Raw genomic sequence first — 21,795 nt, forward strand, 5'->3', positions numbered from 1 at the left:
ATTAATGGTATATCAGTTTTGCCCCTAATTGGCCTGAAGAGGCAAGTGCAAGTGTGACCTTTCACCACATGAAGAGGCAACTGCTGGGTTCAATGAATCTGCTGTTCTGGGGAGGCCTTACGGACCGTATGGGTTTTGGCTTACGGTCCGTAAGCCCCTAGTTTGGCAGATTTACAGTTTTGGTCCCTGTTGTGCCAAAACTTGGTATTTGATGCATTTTTGACATGTTTAAGCCCCGTTAACCCCATTTCAAAGCTCTAAGATGAAGTTAAAGTATAGGGAACTTAAAATGTGCTCAAAAATATCTCGGATGTCGGCTCGTTTGGTCGTACGGTCGCGATGTTCGGTTAATTACGACGGAATGCGCATAAGCGCGAAAGACGATCCAAATTGCGTGACGAATGGATTTTTCTCATGCCATACACTAAGGCATAATATAAGGATGTTTACATAAATTTTTGGATGTCTGGATGTATTCAGAACGTAAGTTATGCGTGAAAGTGCAAACTTGTGCACTTTTTGACACTTTTAGTCCCTGAATGACCCAAAAGTTTATTTTAGCATACCAAACCCCTCAAAGCCTATTTCTATGCTATGTAAAGGATATTTATGGTATGTTTAACTTATGGACATGTTCCGGAATGTTCGTTATAGTTCAAATTGGCATACTTTCGCAGTTTGTCAAGTTTAGTCCCTGTAAGCGAATTAACTTGTTTTTGCCATACCAAAGCCTTCAAAACTTATTTCTAAGTTATGTAAAGGTTATTTAAGGTATGTTAAGTATATGTTGATGTTCCGGAGAATTTGTCGCATTAAACTGAGTACGTTTACGCACCAGTTTGCGTATAATTCTCTAGAAAGTGATGTAGAATTTGAAATTGAACAAGAATTGATATGTGCAAAAGATACACATATTTATACAAGATCCCAAGTATGAATAAAATATTTCATTGGCTTGTATTTGTTTGATGGTCGCGGTGACACAGTTGTCACAGTCTCCCCTACTTTAGGAAATTTCGTCCCGAAATTTATTCGTAGGAGTCTATTTGTGACTTTGCCAAACACCCACCAGCGATATACAAGGCAATATCATGTCATTTCCTTAACGGTCATTCTTCAGAAACGAAAATGAACAGACGGAGTCATTTTCAATGGTTGCTTCATCAGAAATGGAAATGAAGGATTACACAACGGATATTGATTTCCTCAACGGATAAATCTTCAGAAACGAAAATGAACTAACGGAATCATTTTCAACGGTTGCTTCATCAGAGTTGGGAATGAAGGATTACACAACGGATATTCATTTCCCCAACGGATAAATCATCAGAAACGAAAATGAACTAACGGAATCATTTTCAACGGTTGCTTCATCAGAGTTGGAAATGAAGGATTACACAACGGATATTCATTTCCCCAACGGATAAATCATCAGAAACGAAAATGAACTAACAGAGTCATTTTCAACGGTTGCTTCATCAGAGTTGGAAATGAAGGATTACACAACGGATATTCATTTCCCCAACGGATAAATCATCAGAAACGAAAATGAACTAACGGAGTCATTTTCAACGGTTGCTTCATCAGAGTTGGAAATGAAGGATTACACAACGGATATTCATTTCCCCAACGGATAAATCATCAGAAACGAAAATGAACTAACGGAGTCATTTTCAACGGTTGCTTCATCAGAGTTGGAAATGAAGGATTACACAACGGATATTCATTTCCCCAACGGATAAATCATCAGAAACGAAAATGAACTAACGGATTCATTTTCAACGGTTGCTTCATCAGAGTTGGAAATGAAGGATTACACAACGGATATTCATTTCCTCAACGGGTAAATCTTCAGAAACGAAAATGAACTAACGGAGTCATTTTCAACGGTTGCTTCCTCAGAGTTGGAAATGAATAGGGTTAACTCTAGACACATGACAGAACTTGCTGTGATTTCTGTGCACTAAATTCCATAATTATGTACGCATCCATAATTACGTAATCCCTTGCACAGTCCGCACAGTTTGTTTTTTAATGTTTTGGGGAAGGATATCAAACTTGTGATGAGGGTGACTAGACTTCCATCGGTTCCTTTTTAATTAGATCGACTGGGGATCTTCTTAGTTAGGCCACCAAGGAGTCCTTTCAGCTATATCATCACATGATATCCCTAGCCAGATTTTTGGATCAATCTGTTTATCTAGACCACTCAAGGGGTCTAATTATGAAGTAGTACTTTATAATCCAAGGGACTTAACTATAACATAGAAGTCCATTGAGGATTTTAAGTAATACCTTTGGGTATCCTACTATGAATCTCTTGTACAAGGATATGTAAGATTCTATGAGGATTTGGATAACCTAATTTGGATCACACAACAACACATAAGGGAACACATAAGCACAAAGTCACATAATTGTTTAACTTGATTATAATTTGTTATTATCTTGTTATTAATTGAATACGGATATGGAAACCCATCGACGGGTCTCAATGTTCACTGGGATCTATCTGAGAAGATAGAAAGATCTCCCAAAATTCGATTTTTGATTACAAGGAATCACCACATTCGAATTAAGGTATACAACAATTAAAGACTTACGGGAAGTCCTTAGGTACCCTATTAAGGATTTATAGTGGTAGTTTGGGTATTCGTCTTGTGTTGTAACCTGCGCCTTGTACTTCGTTTCCTTAGAATAAATGGGTACTTAGGAATTTCGTGGAAGACGCAAGCGATTATAGAATGGGAGAATTTTGGGGGTAGTTTGTTCTTCAAGGAATACGGTTCCTTGATTGTCGGTATTGTAAGGGATATGTCGTTTATACATGCAACCACAGAAATACATTGCAATGCAAATAAAAGATTTATTTATAAACAACGATAACAACTGTTTCTTGGATCTTGACAACAAAAGAAAATAATACATAAGACGTGATTATTTCTAAACGATGTTGTCTTCTAGTCAGTCAGATGCTTATCCCTGTGCTGGATTTGCATTAGCAAGCCTTGGGCAATTTCTTCGGAAATGACCCATCTCACCACAGTTGAAGCAAGAGCCTGGTAGAAAACGACCGTGAGCAGGATTGTTGCCAGCTTGGTTTGGCGCAGCTGTAGCTGGACAGACTCTTGCTGTGTGGCCTATTAGTCCACAAGTTTGGCATTTGCGACACTGTACATTGGCGTGATGATGGAGGCTACATTGGTTGCACAAGGGTGCAGTTCCATTGTATGGTTTTCTAGCAGGGGGTTGAGCTGGTTGGTTGGGGACGGCTTGACCATTGTGAGCGACCACGGCGAAGTTCTGAGAAGCCTTTCGCTTCTTTGACTTTTTAGAGGATTCAGTCTGTTTATCCATGGTCTTTGATTCCCCGATTGGGTTCGATTCCCCGACCGGTTTCCTGTCACCATTTCGGAAAAGTTTACCTTTCCTGATCTTTGATTCAGTCAAGGTTGCAGATAGCTCAATGGCCTGTCTGACTATAGTAGGGTTGCTACCAGTCACAATGTCTTGTATTGAGTCAGGGAGGCCATCAATGTACTTTTCGATTGCCTTATCCAAGGGTGTAACCATATCCGGGCATAACAAACTTAACTCCTCATAACGGTCCGTGTAGGCTCGATGCTCACCGCTAACTTGCTTAAGATTGTCGAACTCCGTTTCCAAGGCCCTGATCTCGTGACGAGGACAGAATTCCTTCATCATCCGAGCTTGAAGCTCTTGCCATGTTTGAGCCAGTGCCACATCGGCACCCCTATCTCTCATCACACCATTCCACCATGTCAAAGCTCGTTTCTCAAAGAAGCTAGATGCGAATTCTACCTTTCGCTCGTTTGGACATTGAACATGTCTGAAGGTGTTCTCTAAACTCTCGAACCATTGCAGAAGTGCAATCGCTCCTTGAGACCCAGAAAACTTTGATGGCTTAGCCGAGTTGAACGTCTTGAAGTTGTAGGGGGCATGATTGTTGTTGTTGGCTTGGTTCCATTGAGCAAAGAGGTTTGGGAATTGAGCAGCCATTTGCTGCGCAATAATCTCTGCCAGTTCTGCAGTCGCTATCTGGTTTTCACGTCGAGGAGGCATTCTAAATGAGAGACACGAAAGAAAACAAATGAAACGACATTGGGTAAGAATATGATGTTACAATTACCGGCCATAATCATGGTTGATGGTCATTTGTTTGAATCCACGAAGCAAACAAACAACACCAAGGCTGAGTCAAAGCAAATAGATCCTCATAGTGTATCGCGAAGACATGCTCGCCTATAAGTGGACACTCACCCCAAGAGTTCCCAGGTAAGAGTGACTGGTCCGATTATGTGGATTTGTACGAACACTCTAACCTTAGACAGAAATCCCAGGGTACAGGCATTCACTCTTCCAGTTCGCACGTGTTCACACTATTTAGGACCCAAAACTTTGATGAGAGTTTTGAAAACCCAAAGGGGTTCAAAACCTTATAACAGAGGGTTCAAAACCTAGTAATCAATCATCCTAGAACAGATGATTAGTTTTCAAAGCGGTTTTGAAATTTATGTTCTTGTTGTGGTCGTCGCCTAAGGATAGGTGACGGTATTGTTTTATGACTAAACGCAAGTAAACTTGCGTTAGGGTCCTAGGAAGGTTATAGACTAGGTCAAAGCATTACTAATAACCTAATTCCCTATAACCATTGGCTCTAATACCATCTTTCTGTCACACCCCGACCACGTAGAACATACAAAACGTGGCGGAAATGTCGGGGAGTGTTGTAACAGAATCAATTGTTTCAAATCCATGGTAAGCGAAGTTTCGTTTTATTAATCAAACATGAAAGTTTACATTTGCTTTAAACAAGAACCAAAGAACACATAACATAAATTAACTAGTTCTTGTCTCGTTTTAAGTCACTAAGGCACATGTCCGCCTAAGTATGTCTTGATAAGTCCTATGCGTCATCTCCTGAAAACACATGTGAAAATAGGTACGTCAGCATAAAAATGCCTGTGAGATACATTGGTTTTGTGAAAACGGAAATCATGACTTATGCTTGAGAAAATGTTTAGTCATGAACCTCGTATGTTGCTTTGTCTTGTAAATCATTTGAAAAACGGTAAGATCAAATGATGTGTATAAATAAGAAGACACTGTATGGTTAAACGGATAACCATGTAAAATGTGCTTGTATAAGATAAGTTGTTTGTAAAACAATGTCTCGTGAAAAGTATGTTATTTGTATAAAATGTCATATGTCTCAAATTGAAATGATTCAAATAACGCTACGATATGTAATACCATACAAACACTTATATATAGGAAGTACCAGCGGCGTATCCACCATGCTTGTATCATATTACACACGCCTCGTTACTTAATCACTTACTCAAACCAAACCATCAAGATGAAATGTTTAACAGTTGTGGAAATGTTTATGTATAGTCAAATGTAAATCATGTCAACGGATACAACTGGTTTACACGGTTCAATGGCTAAAAACGGTTCATATAATCGAAGGGTCACTTAGTCAAATGGCTACAACGGTTCAAAATGTAGTATAATGTGTTCATATGCTAGATGAGCACATGCAACAGAAATGCAATGTGAAACAATGTACTACGTATGCACACAATGGGCGTACGTAGCATGAAATGTATTGTAGAGTACAACAGTTCAAAATGTAGTATAATGTGTTCATATGCTGGATGAGCATATGCAACAGAAATGCAATGTGTAACAATGTACTACGTATGCACACAATGGGCGTACGTAGCATGAAATGTATTGTAGAGTACAACGGTTCAAAATGTAGTATAATGTGTTCATATGCTGGATGAGCATATGCAACAGAAATGCAATGTGAAACAATGTACTACGTATGCACACAATGGGCGTACGTAGCATGAAATGTATTGTAAAGCAATGTACTAAGTACGCACACAATGGGCATACATAACATGAAATGTATTGTAAAGCAATGTACTAAGTATGCACATAATGGGCATACATAGCATGAAATGTAGTGAGATCATGTACTAATATGTACTAACGAATGTAGCAGGTATATGATGTGAAAACATGGAAAACATGAAAGTAACAGGTAGGCACATGTGTTTCACCCCAAAACAGTTTGGAAAACAGTAAAAGAGGGGTTCAATGTACTCACCTGAGATTGCTTTGTAGTTCTTGTATAATAACCAAACAATGCTAGAGATCACGGAATATCAACGGCACCTAATAGGTAGCTATGTTAATATACCGGACCAATATCGGAAGCATCGGATAGTATGCGGGTTCGTAAATCAAACGAGTATGGGGACTCGTGTAATATGGTTTAACAAAGCCTACATACTAAAATGAAACCAATCCTAAGTGCTTGCGGCCCATTACGACCCGTTTAGGTAGCTTATGCTACCTTAATGCGTCGTTCGCGTAGAACGCGTTTGGAACGCCTAACATCGTGACCACAAGGTATAACCTCGGAAGCTTACAGCTATGGTCACCTAATGTGTTTGGTCGGATCCTAATGATCGACCAAATGGTTCGGGTTCGAAAGTATAAGCGATGGTTTAGATCGCTTACCTTACGACCCTATATATGCACTAAACTTAAAGTGACGAGCTAAGCATGTTAGGACATGCTTAACTAAGTTTAGAAAACAGGTTTGGCACCAAAACAAACGGCTTTGATGCTCACGAGTAGTTTGGTTACAAAATATGCAAGAATGCATATTTTGGCCGAAACTACGACTCGTCACTGAGCCTAGATAACGTGGTGATCAGTAGGTATAGTCACTACGGACTATAACCATCGTGATCACCCTCACGTTATGAAGTTCCAACGAACTTCGTGTCACACCCCCAAAATCCACACGCGGAGTACCACCGCTTGGGAGCGTGACATGACCAGGATCAAGCCACCAATCATATAGAACATTGTATAAAGTAAAAGTGATTGCAACATAAACCAAACCAATTCCATATGAAAGGTGTTTCCAAAACATAAGTAAAATATCATTGTGTAGCGGAAGCGTATTAATAAAAACCCATCGTAAATAAGTATCAAATAATCAAAAGTGTTTAACAGGATAATCACGATCCAAGCCCACAACGACCTGCTCCTCCATGTGCAAGCTCCATATACCTAACGACCTGCAAGGCATGTAACAGAGGATCAACAACTAGTTGAGCGAGTTCACAGAAAGTAAATGTGTAGTAGTAAGTTCGTTTGTAACAGGTGGCTCTACTGGGCCGTTAGTATGTTCTATTTGTGGGGGCTTCCCATGTTGTATAACCACTAGACTACTCGTAACCATAAGTATCCTTCACAACCGAGGATAGTAGTAAGTATAAGTATCCTTCACATCCGAGGATAGTAATAAGTATAGGTATCCTTCACAACCGAGGATAGTAGTAAGTATAAGTATCCTTCACATCCGAGGATAGTAATAAGTCTAGGTATCCTTCACAACCGAGGATAGTAGTAAGTATAAGTATCCTTCACATCCGAGGATAGTAATAAGTATAGGTATCCTTCACAACCGAGGATAGTAGTAAGTATAAGTCTACGTAGGTTGTAAGTATGTGTCCTGCACAACCGAGGACAGTGAATAGCATAAGTATGTGTCCTGCACAACCGAGGACAGTGGTATGGTAGTCTAGTAACAGTGTGTACACGAATCTAGTCAATATCATTCCTTTAATCCCATTCCCAAGCCCTTGGGAATCCCATGCCTTAGTAAGGGTGTGAACTCACCTTGGTTTGCTCGGTATGTTATTGCTTCTAGGGTTTATAAATCTCTAAGTCCGATACACACGTCCTTGAATGATTCTAGAGAAAGAGGAATCAAGTGTGATGATTATCTTGTGCCAATGATGATGGTGATGATGCTTACTAGAGGATTAGAGAGTTACAAGTACGTGTTTTGATTTTGAGAGAATGATTAGTGAAAAGGGGATTAGGGTTAAGTATAATTAAGTTTTCACTAATAACTCTTCACACCCTCAATTATTCTATTTTACAAAGGTACACCATCTCAATCAATTTCACAGTTTCACCACCAAGTTCACATATTTGACAAGTCTATCACAATTAACAAACAACCATGCAAAATCACACAACACACTTCATTGTATCAAAACATATACAATTCCATAACAACTAACTGTGAAATCAATCAACTAAATAATACAAGAACGTGCAATAAATGCGAAATAGAATCTTGGAAATTCGAGTTGTCACATTATCCCCAACTTAAAAGAAATTTCGTCCCGAAATTTGGTACGCACTCACTGAGGAAGCTAGGTAAGCTGTATTGTTCACTGGTTTTCCTGGGGTGTCACATCATCCCCCCGTTGATTTGGAATTTCGTCCCGAAATTCAGTAGTAGTAGCTTCAGCCTCAGTAGTGGTTGCATTGGTTTCGAATAACTGGGGGTACTTTTCTTTCATTTGGTCTTCGCGTTCCCAGGTGTACTCCGGGCCACGTCGGGAGTTCCAACAAACTCGGACAAGAGGGATTCTCTTGTGTTTGAGGACCTTCACATCCCGGTCCGTGATTTCTGTCACACCCCCAAAATCCCACCTGCGGAGTACCACCGCTTGGAGGCGTGACTGACCAGGATCCAGCCACCAATCATACTGAACAAGCATATAAGTAATCATAAAAGTTTAACCAATACGATTGGTGTTCCAACAAAACCAAGTTTAAGTTGTAAGCGGAAGCATAAGTTTAAAGTTATAACATAAGTTCAAATGTTTTCAAATAGAACATGGCACGCAACAATCCGTGTCCCACAACGACTCTCCTCCATGCAAGCTCCAGCTGAGTACCTATGGTCCTGCAAAGCATGTAGTAACGAGTCAACAACTAGTTGAGTGAGTTCACAGTTGGGTGTTCGTTTTAGTTATTTCGAAAACAGTTTCCTTTACTGGCATCCTGCCGTGGGGGTTACCCCATAGTTTAAAAACGTGACATGTTCATTCCCAGTTACTCCGGCACTCCAGCCGTGGGGGCTACCCCATGTTAGTTATCAGGCATTTCGGCCGTGGGGGCTACCCCATGCGTACACTAGACTCGTTACCATATCGACTGCTGACTGTAGTCATGTTTATGTGCCCTGAAAACATCAATGTCTATCATCATTGGCGTGCCCCAGATCCATTAGTTCACGCCCGTCCTCTGCGGCACGGTGTGAGGTTTGTCAGACCTAAATAGCGCTATCTAACTAATGACCCGCTCGCCATTGGCCCGGCGATTAAGTCGATACAAAAAGGAGGGACTTCGTGATAGAGTTTTAGTCTAGTACGAGTTATCCGTCCATCCGGACGAGGAATCACATTCCTGAACCATAGCCGTCCTACCCAAGGAGGACGAGGAATCCACGTTCCTTAACCCCGTTCCCAACCCAGGGAATCCCATGCTTTGTAAAAGGGTGTGAACTCACCTTGGTTTGCTCGGTAGTAACACAGAAAAGTTAATCAAGTTGCAGGAAATCAATTAGGTCCTATCACAGATATTATTCGTATCAGATTCAAGCCAAGCAGTGCACGAATGTTCAACACGTATTGTACACAGGTATTGATCATGGCAAACACGTTTAACATTAACAGCTCACAGTTAACAGTCATATACAACCCAAAGTCTAAGTGTGAGGCCCTACAGTTGGGCTCGTGATAACAGGCCCAAAACAACACGTCAACAGTAATACCGAAGTCCATAAGTCCGGCCCACTAAATTAGGCCCATAACTAACCAAGCCCAACAAGTGTGGTTTCGAGTTGTGCTGTTATGTTGATCATGGGTGGTTGCGAGTCGCAACCGCGGTCTCGGCTGATCATGCTAAGGTTTCGAGTCGCAACCTATGTCGCAACCGTGGTCTCGGCTGGTCATGTTATGATCTCGAGTCGCAACAGGACTCGCAACCTGTGGTCTCGGTTCATCATGCTGTGGTTGCGAGTCGCAACCAGGCGTTCTTGACTCGCAACCGATGTCGTAACCTGAGGTTTCGAGTCGCAACCAGGGGTTCTCGACTCCCCAACAGTTGCTGATTCTGCACAGTTGTACTATCCAATAGAATTCCAATTGCATGCACCCTATTTGTGTACTATCCACTTAAACATGTTTTCTTGTCTAAACATTTCCAAAAACGGATCAAACAATTCAGATTTCAAACATTCAAACCACATTCATAACATATTCAACAAGTTCTTCATATATTCAAGTCATTCATAACACAAACATTAAGTTCTTCATTTATTCAAAGCATAAACAACCCTTATTCTACCAAATTATGAACAAGCATCAAAACACTTAGCACAACACACAAACTCGGTTTTTATACAAATCCGATTACATAACAAGTGCAACCCGGTTTCATGTTCATCATCATAAGTGGTTTGAATCACATTTAGACACAAGATGCCATAACCCATCATGCAATATATATCCGAAATCAAGACATATTAATCGATTATCAACATTATACATATTAGAACATCATATACATTAAGAACATTGTGCAAACACTAACATTCAAACACAATAAACATCCTATCATCCCTTTTATCATCTAATAACAACAACATCAATCTAAACGCCATAAATACTAACCGGTTGGTGAGGGGTGTGTGTGTGGCTTCTAACCGATTGAGTGTGAGCCGCTCCAGACGTCCAAAGATCCGAGAATGATGAAGTGTTTGTGTCTTAAGGGTTTTAGTGAGAGGGAAGGAGTGAGAGTGTGGGTGTGTTGGTTGCCCAAGAAAATGGCAAGGATGGTTACAAGCATAATATATATACTTGTTTCACAATGCACCCTAAAGGGCTTAGGAACCGGTTAAAGGGGTTTTACGGCCCAAGTGGCCCAACCGATTACTGTTCACTCGAGACCACATGGTCTCGAGTCGGGTCCTTGTTGTTTCGGTTCATATACATACTCGCATACACATAATATAACATGTAATTCACATAAAATGTTCACATATATCATTGCACCAAACATGTCAACTAATCACATAACGTACAAGTATGTTACATCAAGTCACGACGAAAGGTTCTAAATTTCGAGTTGTCACATCATCCCCAAGTTGAAAGAAATTTCGTCCCGAAATTTGATGGCACTCACTGAGGAAGCTAGTTAAGTTGCATGGTTTTCCCGGTTTTCCTGGGGTGTCACAATTTCAACTGGCTCCTCGACGAACTGCAACCGCTCGTCGATAGTGAGTTCCTTAAAAGGAACTATGAGGGTCTCATCTGACAGGCACTTCTTCAGATTCGACACGTGAAATACATTGTGAACTGCACCGAGTTCAGCTGGTAGATTCAGTCTGTAGGCTACTGGGCCTATTCTTTCAGTGATTTCGAACGGTCCAACATACCGTGGGTTGAGTTTGCCTCGTTTACCAAAACGAACCACACCCTTCCAGGGTGAGACTTTTAATAAAACCCGGTCCCCGACCTGAAATTCCAAAGGCTTGCTACGCTTGTCCGCGTAGGCTTTCTGACGGTCGCGTGCTGCCGCCATGCGTTGTCGTATCTGTGCAATCTTTTCCGTGGCGTCCACTACAATCTCTGGACCCGTAATCTGACTATCCCCCACCTCTGCCCAACAGAGTGGTGACCGGCATTTACGTCCGTACAATGCCTCGAATGGAGCGGCATGTATGCTGGTGTGATAACTGTTATTATACGAAAACTCCACCAAAGGGAGATGTTTTTCCCAGCCGTTGCCGAAATCAATAACACATGCCCGAAGCATGTCTTCAAGAGTCTGGATCGTTCGCTCAGACTGCCCATCCGTCTGGGGATGATATGCTGTGCTCATGTCTAAACGAGAGCCAAACGCTTTGTGCATTGCTTGCCATAGCTCTGACGTGAATCGTGCATCCCGATCCGAAATGATAGAGGTTGGCACTCCGTGCCTCGAAACAACTTCTTTCAAGTAGATGTCTGCTAAGGTAGAAAACTTATCCGTTTCTTTGATAGCCAAGAAGTGAGCAGACTTTGTGAGTCGATCAACGATCACCCAAATAGCGTCATTCCCGCGCTGAGATCTAGGTAGGCCAGTAACAAAATCCATGGAAATTTGCTCCCATTTCCATTGTGGTATCTTCGGTTGTTGAAGTAGACCTGATGGTTTCTGATATTCGACTTTAACCCTCGCACAAGTCAAACACTTGCCGACGTAAGTTGCGATAAGAGCTTTCATGTTTGGCCACCAATACGTTGTTCTGATATCGTGGTACATTTTATCCAACCCTGGATGTACCGAGTAGCGAGACTTGTGCGCTTCATCCATCACAAGTTCGCGTAAACCGCCATAAAGTGGGACCCAAATACGCCCCGTTACATAGTAGGCGCCGTCTTCCTTTTGTTCCATTCGCTGCCTTGAACCACGTAAGGCTTCAGCCTTGACGTTTTCGGGTTTCAATGCTTCTATTCTGAGCAGCTCGTATCTGTGTAGGAAGACTGGACTGAATCGTAAGCTGTAGCGCTCGCACGCGCTTAGGTAGAATGTCTTTCCGACTGAGGGCGTCAGCCACAACATTGGCCTTGCCTGGATGATACTTGATGGCGCATTCGTAGTCGTTCAGAAGTTCAACCCATCTCCGTTGACGCATGTTCAAATCCTTTTGCTTAAGAATATGCTCGAGACTCCTGTGATCGGTGTAAATTGTGCACTTGGTACCGTACAGGTAGTGTCGCCATATCTTAAGCGCGAAAACAACAGCTCCCAGCTCTAAATCGTGCGTCGTGTAGTTCCGTTCATGAATCTTGAGTTGCCGCGAAGCGTAGGCAATAACCTTATCCCGTTGCATCAATACGCAACTAAGCCCCTGTATCGATGCGTCACAATAAACCACAAAGTCATCCGTGCCCTCGGGCAGTGAGAGGATAGGTGCGCTGCATAGTCTATCCTTCAGGTACTGAAAAGCAGTTTCATGCGTATTACCCCATCTGTAAACGACACCTTTCTGTGTCAGCATAGTAAGCGGCTGCGCGATCTTGGAGAAGTCTTTGATAAACCACCTGTAGTATCCCGCCAAACCCAAGAATTGGCGTATTTCTGTTGGTGTACGCGGTGCAGGCCAGTTCCTGATCGAATCTACCTTGGATGGATCAACATGGATCTCGTCCTCGTTCACTACGTGGCCTAAGAAGTGGACTTCACGAAGCCAGAAGTCGCATTTGAAAACTTTGCGTACAGTTGCTCCTTTCGAAGAAGTTCCAAGATAAGACGTAAGTGCTGCTCGTGTTCCTCCTGACTCTTGGAGTAGATCAGTATGTCGTCGATGAAGACAATGACGAACTTGTCAAATTAGGGTTTGCACACCCTGTTCATAAGATCCATGGAAACTGCAGGCGCGTTCGTTAACCCAAATGGCATGACAAGGAACTCGTAGTGACCGCAACGAGTTCTGAATGCGGTTTTGGAGACGTCCTCATCCCGGACTCTCAGCTGATGATACCCTGACCTCAAATCTATCTTGGAGTAGTAACTTGACCCTTGCAACTGGTCGAATAAGTCATCTATACGAGGAAGAGGATAGCGGTTCATCACTGTGACCTTGTTCAGTTCGCGGTAATCAATGCACATCCTGAAAGTGCCATCCTTAATTTTCACGAATAGTACTGGAGCTCCCCAAGGCGAAGAGCTTGGACGAATAAAGCCCTTATCCAAGAGCTCTTGTAGTTGCTTTGAAAGTTCTTCCAGCTCAGTTGGAGCTAAGCGATACGGTGCGCGAGCTATAGGTGCTGCTCCTGGAGCGAGCTCAATCTGAAATTCGACTTGATGATGAGGCGGTAAACCAGGTAAATCTTCAGGAAGCACCTGAGGAAAGTCGCGTACAACTGGATGGTCTTCCAACTTCTTTTCTTTCGTTGATGCGTCAGTAACGAGAGCCAAAATTGCGGTGTGACCCTTCCACAAACATTTCTGAGCCTTCCAGAAAGAGGTGATGCCAACCACGGCACCACTCTTGTCGCCTTGAACTTCGAGAGGTTCTTGACCAGAATGAGGAATGCGAACAATCTTTTCTTTGCATAGGATTTCTGCTTGCCGTTGCTGCTGGCGATTCTGATTTGCAGGCCGTGGGCTCCTGAATCCTTAGCTTCATGGCCCATCTTGAGACACCTCTGGCAACGTCCCTCGTTGCACTAACCACCGTGGTGTCTGTTGCATTAGTTAGACATTGGGTGAATTCCCCGATATCCACCCTGTCCCTGACCACCAGAAGTTGGCTGACTCGGCTCTGGTGATCACTATTCTTGCGCTGCTGCTGTGCTTGAGACCGAACGGTAGCTGAACCCTTGCTGAAATACCCATCCCATTTCCGCTTGTTGTCACTAGGAGTAGCAGGAGTAGCAGAAGTGGTAGCGGTAGTAATAGCGCTGATACAACTAGGTAGCCTGTTCTGTTCCACTGCCTGATCCGCAAGGCGATGAGCTAGACGCTGAATGTCTTGGATATTGTCGAGGTTTGCCGATGTAGCATGGCTCTGAATCTCTGAGGCTAGACCCTTGAGGTACAATTCGATACGCTTGCTTGGAGGGTCCACCATGGTTGAACACAAGATGGCCAGTTCGTTCGACCGTTTCGTATAAGCTTCAATTTCTGACCCCGTCATTTTCAAATGGTAAAGCTCCACTTCCAACTTGTGGATGTCATCACGCGAGCAGTATTCCCTTTTAATGCGTTCTTTGAATTCGTTCCAGGGGGTTGGCGTTAGCAGCTTCCAACCCTAGTATCTGTACTTGCGTGTTCCACCAGGTTGGCGCGATTCCTTCCAAAGTACCAGTGGCGTACTTGACCCTGCGAGCCTCAGGGCATTCACACATCTCGAATACCGACTCGAGCTTCCCAAACCAATGGAGTAGTCCCACTGCTCCTTCTGTGCCACTGAATGTGCTTGGACGACAGTCCATGAAGTTCTTGAATGTGCAGACAGGTTGCTGTGCGTTCTGACCCGTTGCGCGAGAAAGATAGATCAAGGTTAAGCGCGAGAGTTGGGTCACGAGTGTAGGATCTAACATCCTAGGATAGGTTTGGAATAGCAGGTTATACCTCCCGCTTGTGCGGCTGCAAGCGCCGCAGCAACTTGTTCGTTAATGAGAGCCGTCAAGTGGGCTTGAGTCATGTTAACACGTCCAAACATGATCGAGTAGTAAAAGTAGCATAAGTGTGCATGGTTCGCGAGTAGTGCGATGACAGAAGAGTGTAAGCGCATAGGTGTTCTCAAGTAACGACGTATAATAAGCAATGTAAACTAGCATAATACGAGCAAAGTTCTATGTAGTTCTAGCATGTAGGCAATAAACATAAACCTTATTACCTAGTATGTCGAGTCTTGCACGTGGAGCGAAGCGTCGTTGTGGATCGTTGAGAGCACTGTTCTGGTTATAGTCTGGTTTTAATAAAAACGTTTTCCCATATTAAAACCAAGTTCTCTATAACCAATGGCTCTGATACCAATCTGTCACACCCCCAAAATCCACACGCGGAGTACCACCGCTTGGGAGCGTGACATGACCAGGATCAAGCCACCAATCATATAGAACATTGTATAAAGTAAAAGTGATTGCAACATAAACCAAACCAATTCCATATGAAAGGTGTTTCCAAAACATAAGTAAAATATCATTGTGTAGCGGAAGCGTATTAATAAAAACCCATCGTAAATAAGTATCAAATAATCAAAAGTGTTTAACAGGATAATCACGATCCAAGCCCACAACGACCTGCTCCTCCATGTGCAAGCTCCATATACCTAACAACCTGCAAGGCATGTAACAGAGGATCAACAACTAGTTGAGCGAGTTCACAGAAAGTAAATGTGTAGTAGTAAGTTCGTTTGTAACAGGTGGCTCTACTGGGCCGTTAGTACGTTCTATTTGTGGGGGCTTCCCATGTTGTATAACCACTAGACTACTCGTAACCATAAGTATCCTTCACAACCGAGGATAGTAGTAAGTATAAGTATCCTTCACATCCGAGGATAGTAATAAGTATAGGTATCCTTCACAACCGAGGATAGTAGTAAGTATAAGTATCCTTCACATCCGAGGATAGTAATAAGTATAGGTATCCTTCACAACCGAGGATAGTAGTAAGTATAAGTATCCTTCACACCCGAGGCTAGTAATAAGTATAGGTATCCTTCACAACCGAGGATAGTAGTAAGTATAAGTCTACGTAGGTTGTAAGTATGTGTCCTGCACAACCGAGGACAGTGAATAGCATAAGTATGTGTCCTGCACAACCGAGGACAGTGGTATGGTAGTCTAGTAACAGTGTGTACACGAATCTAGTCAATATCATTCCTTTAATCCCATTCCCAAGCCCTTGGGAATCCCATGCCTTAGTAAGGGTGTGAACTCACCTTGGTTTGCTCGGTATGTTATTGCTTCTAGGGTTTATAAATCTCTAAGTCCGATACACACGTCCTTGAATGATTCTAGAGAAAGAGGAATCAAGTGTGATGATTATCTTGTGCCAATGATGATGGTGATGATGCTTACTAGAGGATTAGAGAGTTACAAGTACGTGTTTTGATTTTGAGAGAATGATTAGTGAAAAGGGGATTAGGGTTAAGTATAATTAAGTTTTCACTAATAACTCTTCACACCCTCAATTATTCTATTTTACAAAGGTACACCATCTCAATCAATTTCACAGTTTCACCACCAAGTTCACATATTTGACAAGTCTATCACAATTAACAAACAACCATGCAAAATCACACAACACACTTCATTGTATCAAAACATATACAATTCCATAACAACTAACTGTGAAATCAATCAACTAAATAATACAAGAACGTGCAATAAATGCGAAATAGAATCTTGGAAATTCGAGTTGTCACACTTCGCATCGACCATAAACTGGTCAATGCAGAAAGTCAAACATAGTTCGACTTTCGGACTCGAAAAGCGATAAAACAACGAAGGAACACTTACAGAGGGTCCCCGAATGCTAATCTCGATCCAAGGAACTCAGGTATGAAGCAATAGCTCCAACTTAGAGTTTTAGATCAGATTCTTGTGGGTTTTAACACAAATGGGGGGGGGTATTTATAGGAAAAGCATAACCGTTAGGATCTTTATCGATTAACGTGCTTTGGTCTAGTGCGTACACTTGTTGCAACATTAATGGTATATCAGTTTTGCCCCTAATTGGCCTGAAGAGGCAAGTGCAAGTGTGACCTTTCACCACATGAAAAGGCAACTGCTGGGTTCAATGAATCTGCTGTTCTGGGGAGGCCTTACGGACCGTATGGGTTTTGGCTTACGGTCCGTAAGCCCCTAGTTTGGCAGATTTACAGTTTTGGTCCCTGTTGTGCCAAAACTTGGTATTTGATGCATTTTTGACATGTTTAAGCCCCGTTAACCCCATTTCAAAGCTCTAAAATGAAGTTAAAGTATAGGAAACTTAAAATGTGCTCAAAAATATCTCGGATGTCGGTTCGTTTGGTCGTACGGTCGCGATGTTCGGTTAATTACGACGGAATGCGCATAAGCGCGAAAGACTATCCAAATTGCGCGACGAATGGATTTTTCTCATGCCATACACTAAGGCATAATATAAGGATGTTTACATAAATTTTTGGATGTCCGGATGTTTTCAGAACGTAAGTTATGCGTGAAAGTGCAAACTTGTGCACTTTTTGACACTTTTAGTCCCTGAATGACCCAAAAGTTTATTTTAGCATACCAAACCCCTCAAAGCCTATTTCTAAGCTATGTAAAGGATATTTATGGTATGTTTAACTTATGGACATCTTCCGGAATATTCGTTACAGTTCAAATTGGCATACTTTCGCAGTTTGTCAAGTTTAGTCCCTGTAAGCGAATTAACTTGTTTTTGCCATACCAAAGCCTTCAAAACTTATTTCTAAGTTATGTAAAGGTTATTTAATGTATGTTATGTATATGTTGATGTTCCGGAGTATTTTTCGCATTAAACTGAGTACGTTTACGCACCAGTTTGCGTATAATTCTCTAGAAAGTGATGTAGAATTTGAAATTGAACAAGAATTGATATGTGCAAAAGATACACATATTTATACAATATCCCAAGTATGAATACAATATTTCTTTGGCTTGTATTTGTTTGATGGTCGCGGTGACACAGTTGTCACATTTCCGATTTCTGTAACATACATACATATGCATCACATTTCATACTGTCACTCCATTCATTACATACAAACTTTAGTGACAAACATGATGCACAAAGCACAGTTAGCACAGTTAAGCGGATAACTCAGAAATAGACTGACAGTGCCAGTACATGGACATACAGTGTTTTGAGACCCAGTATGGGCCAGGGACAAAGCACTACACTAGTATGTTGTGTTGGGAAGTGAGGACCATAAGACTGTGTCACTAGGTGATAGTTTGAGTGCCGGAAAGTGCCTAAAACTCATTTTAAGTACAGAATTCTGCATTTTCAGCAAGAGTTCAGCTTTTAACATACTCGTATTATGCAGAGAATTGACTAAATGGTCCTGAATGCTTTCCTAAGTGTTGGGAATTAATTGTGCTACAAAAAGATGCATAAAAGACACTATACGCTAAAATTTAATACTTTAACGGAACGGTACCTAACCGAACAACCGGACATTACCCGGGACACCAAAATTTTGTCAGAAACATTGTTTTATTATTTTTAACTAATTATGTTCTCCAAATAACCCAACACACTATAAAAATATGTCATGCACATATTACCTTAGATAATACCCTTAACCTCCTAAATAATTACCCACTTAAGATCAAAACTTATAATTAACCCCCCCCCCCTTAATATTTTCGGCTCACATAGGGGACCCACCCTCATCATCACCAAATCCCCAATTAAATATTCCTTTTTTATGTGATTGGTCTTGCTCTTGCAAAGAAATCACAATGAGTATGTAGGTTGGGCTATAAGATCATAATCTCATCATATCACACTCTCTCACTACAAGTTCACTTCACCATGCTCACTCTCTCTCTCCCTCTTGGCTGCACATAACCGCCACAACCACCACCACTTCAACATCCATCCATTTCATTTCTAAGTTCAAATCAAGTGCTAGAAGAAATCTTATGAAGCTTGAATCTTGGAGGTCTTGAAGGGACATCACACATTGCTTTCTCACGCCATTTTCATCATCATTCCTTGTTCATAAGTTCATCCCTAGCCTTTGTGCTAGTTGTAAGTCTTTGATTTCACTCTTGGTTACTTTCAAGTTGTTTATTCGAAAGATTGTATGTTGATGTTTAGCACAAGAACATAAAAAGAAAATGAACAAAGACCATGAACATAAGTTTACATGAAGATGAAATCTTGTTGGATTTGGGTTGGTTAAAGCATGCATGACATTTGATCGTTGATTTCTTGATAAAACCCGTTGTTAGGACATTTGTTGACACGATTTAGTAACGTTTAAACTATAAAGAAACATGTTGATTGACATTTTCAGCCAACTTCAACTGGCTGTAACCGAATCATTGTAAGTCGAAAAACTGATATTATGAATCCTAAATTATGCATTTTTGAAAATCGAATCAAATGGCACTGGAATCGTAATTTTTCGAGGTCGTTTACTATTTTTAAAGGTCTGTTTTTGGACAGCAGCTCAAGCTGCGTTTTTACTGCAGAAAATGTGTGTCATGTTTTTCATCATAACTTAAAACCTGCGTAGAACTAGCTCAAGAAATTTATACTGTGGATGATCACTGATGTGCTTGTGATCCTCCAACTGAAATTTCGTCAATCGGACTTGCGATAAATTTTAAACGAATTATTCCGTAGACTGCAGTCAGAAGGTGACAAATCTGATTGCAGTCCGGTAAATGATTTTCTATAAAATATTGTTAATGAATTGGACCCCGATGTTTTTACACAATACAATCTGGATCATATAGGACATTCTGTAAAAATTTGAGAATTTTTGGAATGAGTTAACTATTTTATTAAAATGCTCGAAGAAAGTCCAGTTTTGAATATTAAAGCAGAAACGACATAGGTAATATTTTGCATGTCTAAATGTCGGGTTGGTTATTTGAGAACTATCTAACGTGTTATATGTTAAAGAAAATGATATGCTATTTAGTCTGGAAACCTCCATTTACAAAGGAAACTATGGCGAAATTTTCTAAAAATTTTAACACTTAGTAAATGTTTTCTAGACAAGTGTTTACTAGTATGTTTTAGACTATGTTTTTCGAACATAAACCTCGCCATAATTTTTGAAACAAAATACAAAGTATCGAAGGTTGGTTTTATACATGAAAATGGTTAAATATATATTCTCTAAAAAAGACTTACAAATATAATTCCGATATGAGCATACATGTGTAAAATATCCCATCCTTGGGAAGGACATGTGTATATAAAATACTTTAGAAGTATTATTACAAGAATATTGAATAAACAATTATTCCAACACGACATGTAATTAAGTTGAAATATAAATTATTTTGACACATAATTATCACTCGGAATAATATAAGAAACGTAACTCAAAACCTTAAACTCTAAGCCAAGGCACGGCCCGTTCGTCTAATAGACATTAGTACGTTGTAGGTTATCGTGTAGCTGACAGAGTTTGAGATTCGGTACAAGACGCACTACTGTGAGTTCATGTCCCCCTTTTCTTTTAACTATTTTTAGTTTTATACTTCAGGGGTGGAATACATGTTACAATTTATTACAGACATTTTATACATGGTATGGTTAGCTTAAGGAGGGTTTTTACTACGCCATCAAGTGAGCGGTGAGCATGACACTTAAGGCCATTAATCCTCATTGTAGGACCACAGGACATGAGTGATAGATCTATTTGGGTGTAGCGAGCCCACACCCATGAGGCCGGCGTGGCCCATAGTGGTGACTATGTCTTCATACCGGAGACAAATTTGCGAGGTTTGAGTCTTCCTGCACCAGTTTCACACATATCATTGGCTTTGCAACCCATTGGTGATCAGTTTTTCCTTATTGCTACATAACAGGGACTTTTATACATACAAGACTTATTTTGAAGGCTTATACACACAAACATACACATGAACTCGCTCAACTTTTTGTTTATATTTTTACTACATGTATTTCAGGGAATTAGTCGGATCTGGCGAGTGTTGCATGATAGTCAAGTTGCGTTCTAAATAAAGATGTCATCCAGGGCCGTAGGGTTTGGAAAGTGTAACTCCTTCCTGGACGGGTTGCATGACTCTAATCCTCGTTTTGTTGGTAGTCTTTTGTTGAGTCTTATGAACTCATTTTAAACAAGTCATGGTTTGTAATATGTTTTGTGATTGATGTTTTAAGACAATATGTTGTGCATTTTTTTCTAAACTATTTTAATGGATGACCATCACGTATTTTTATCATATAGCATTGTTGTGATTGTTGCTATGGTATTAAGAAGTCACACCAAATAATCCGCGCTTCCGCAAAAGACAGGGTGTGACAGCTTGGTATCAGAGCCTTGATCATAGCGAACTAGGATTCTTGCTCGAGTCTAGTCTATGATCACTAGGGCTCTCACGAAAACGCTTTCAAACATTTTTACCTTGCATACACAAAATGTACAGATCCAGGGAACAAACGTTTTTACAAACAAAAGACACAAATACACATTTCCAAGGCTATGTATATAATTTCAGTCTTTGAGACTGAGGGAGTTCAGTCTTAGAGACTGAGGGAAAATTTCAGTCTCAGAGACTGGGGAAAAGTTTGAGTCTTAGAGACTGGGAGTTGGTCTTAGAGGCCAGGGAGTTAGTCTTAGAGACTGGGAGGTTTGGTCTTAGAGACCAGGGAGTTAGTCTGAGAGAC

The sequence above is a fragment of the Helianthus annuus genome, chromosome 16, assembly GCF_002127325.2.
Source record: "Helianthus annuus cultivar XRQ/B chromosome 16, HanXRQr2.0-SUNRISE, whole genome shotgun sequence".
Lineage (NCBI taxonomy): Eukaryota > Viridiplantae > Streptophyta > Magnoliopsida > Asterales > Asteraceae > Helianthus > Helianthus annuus.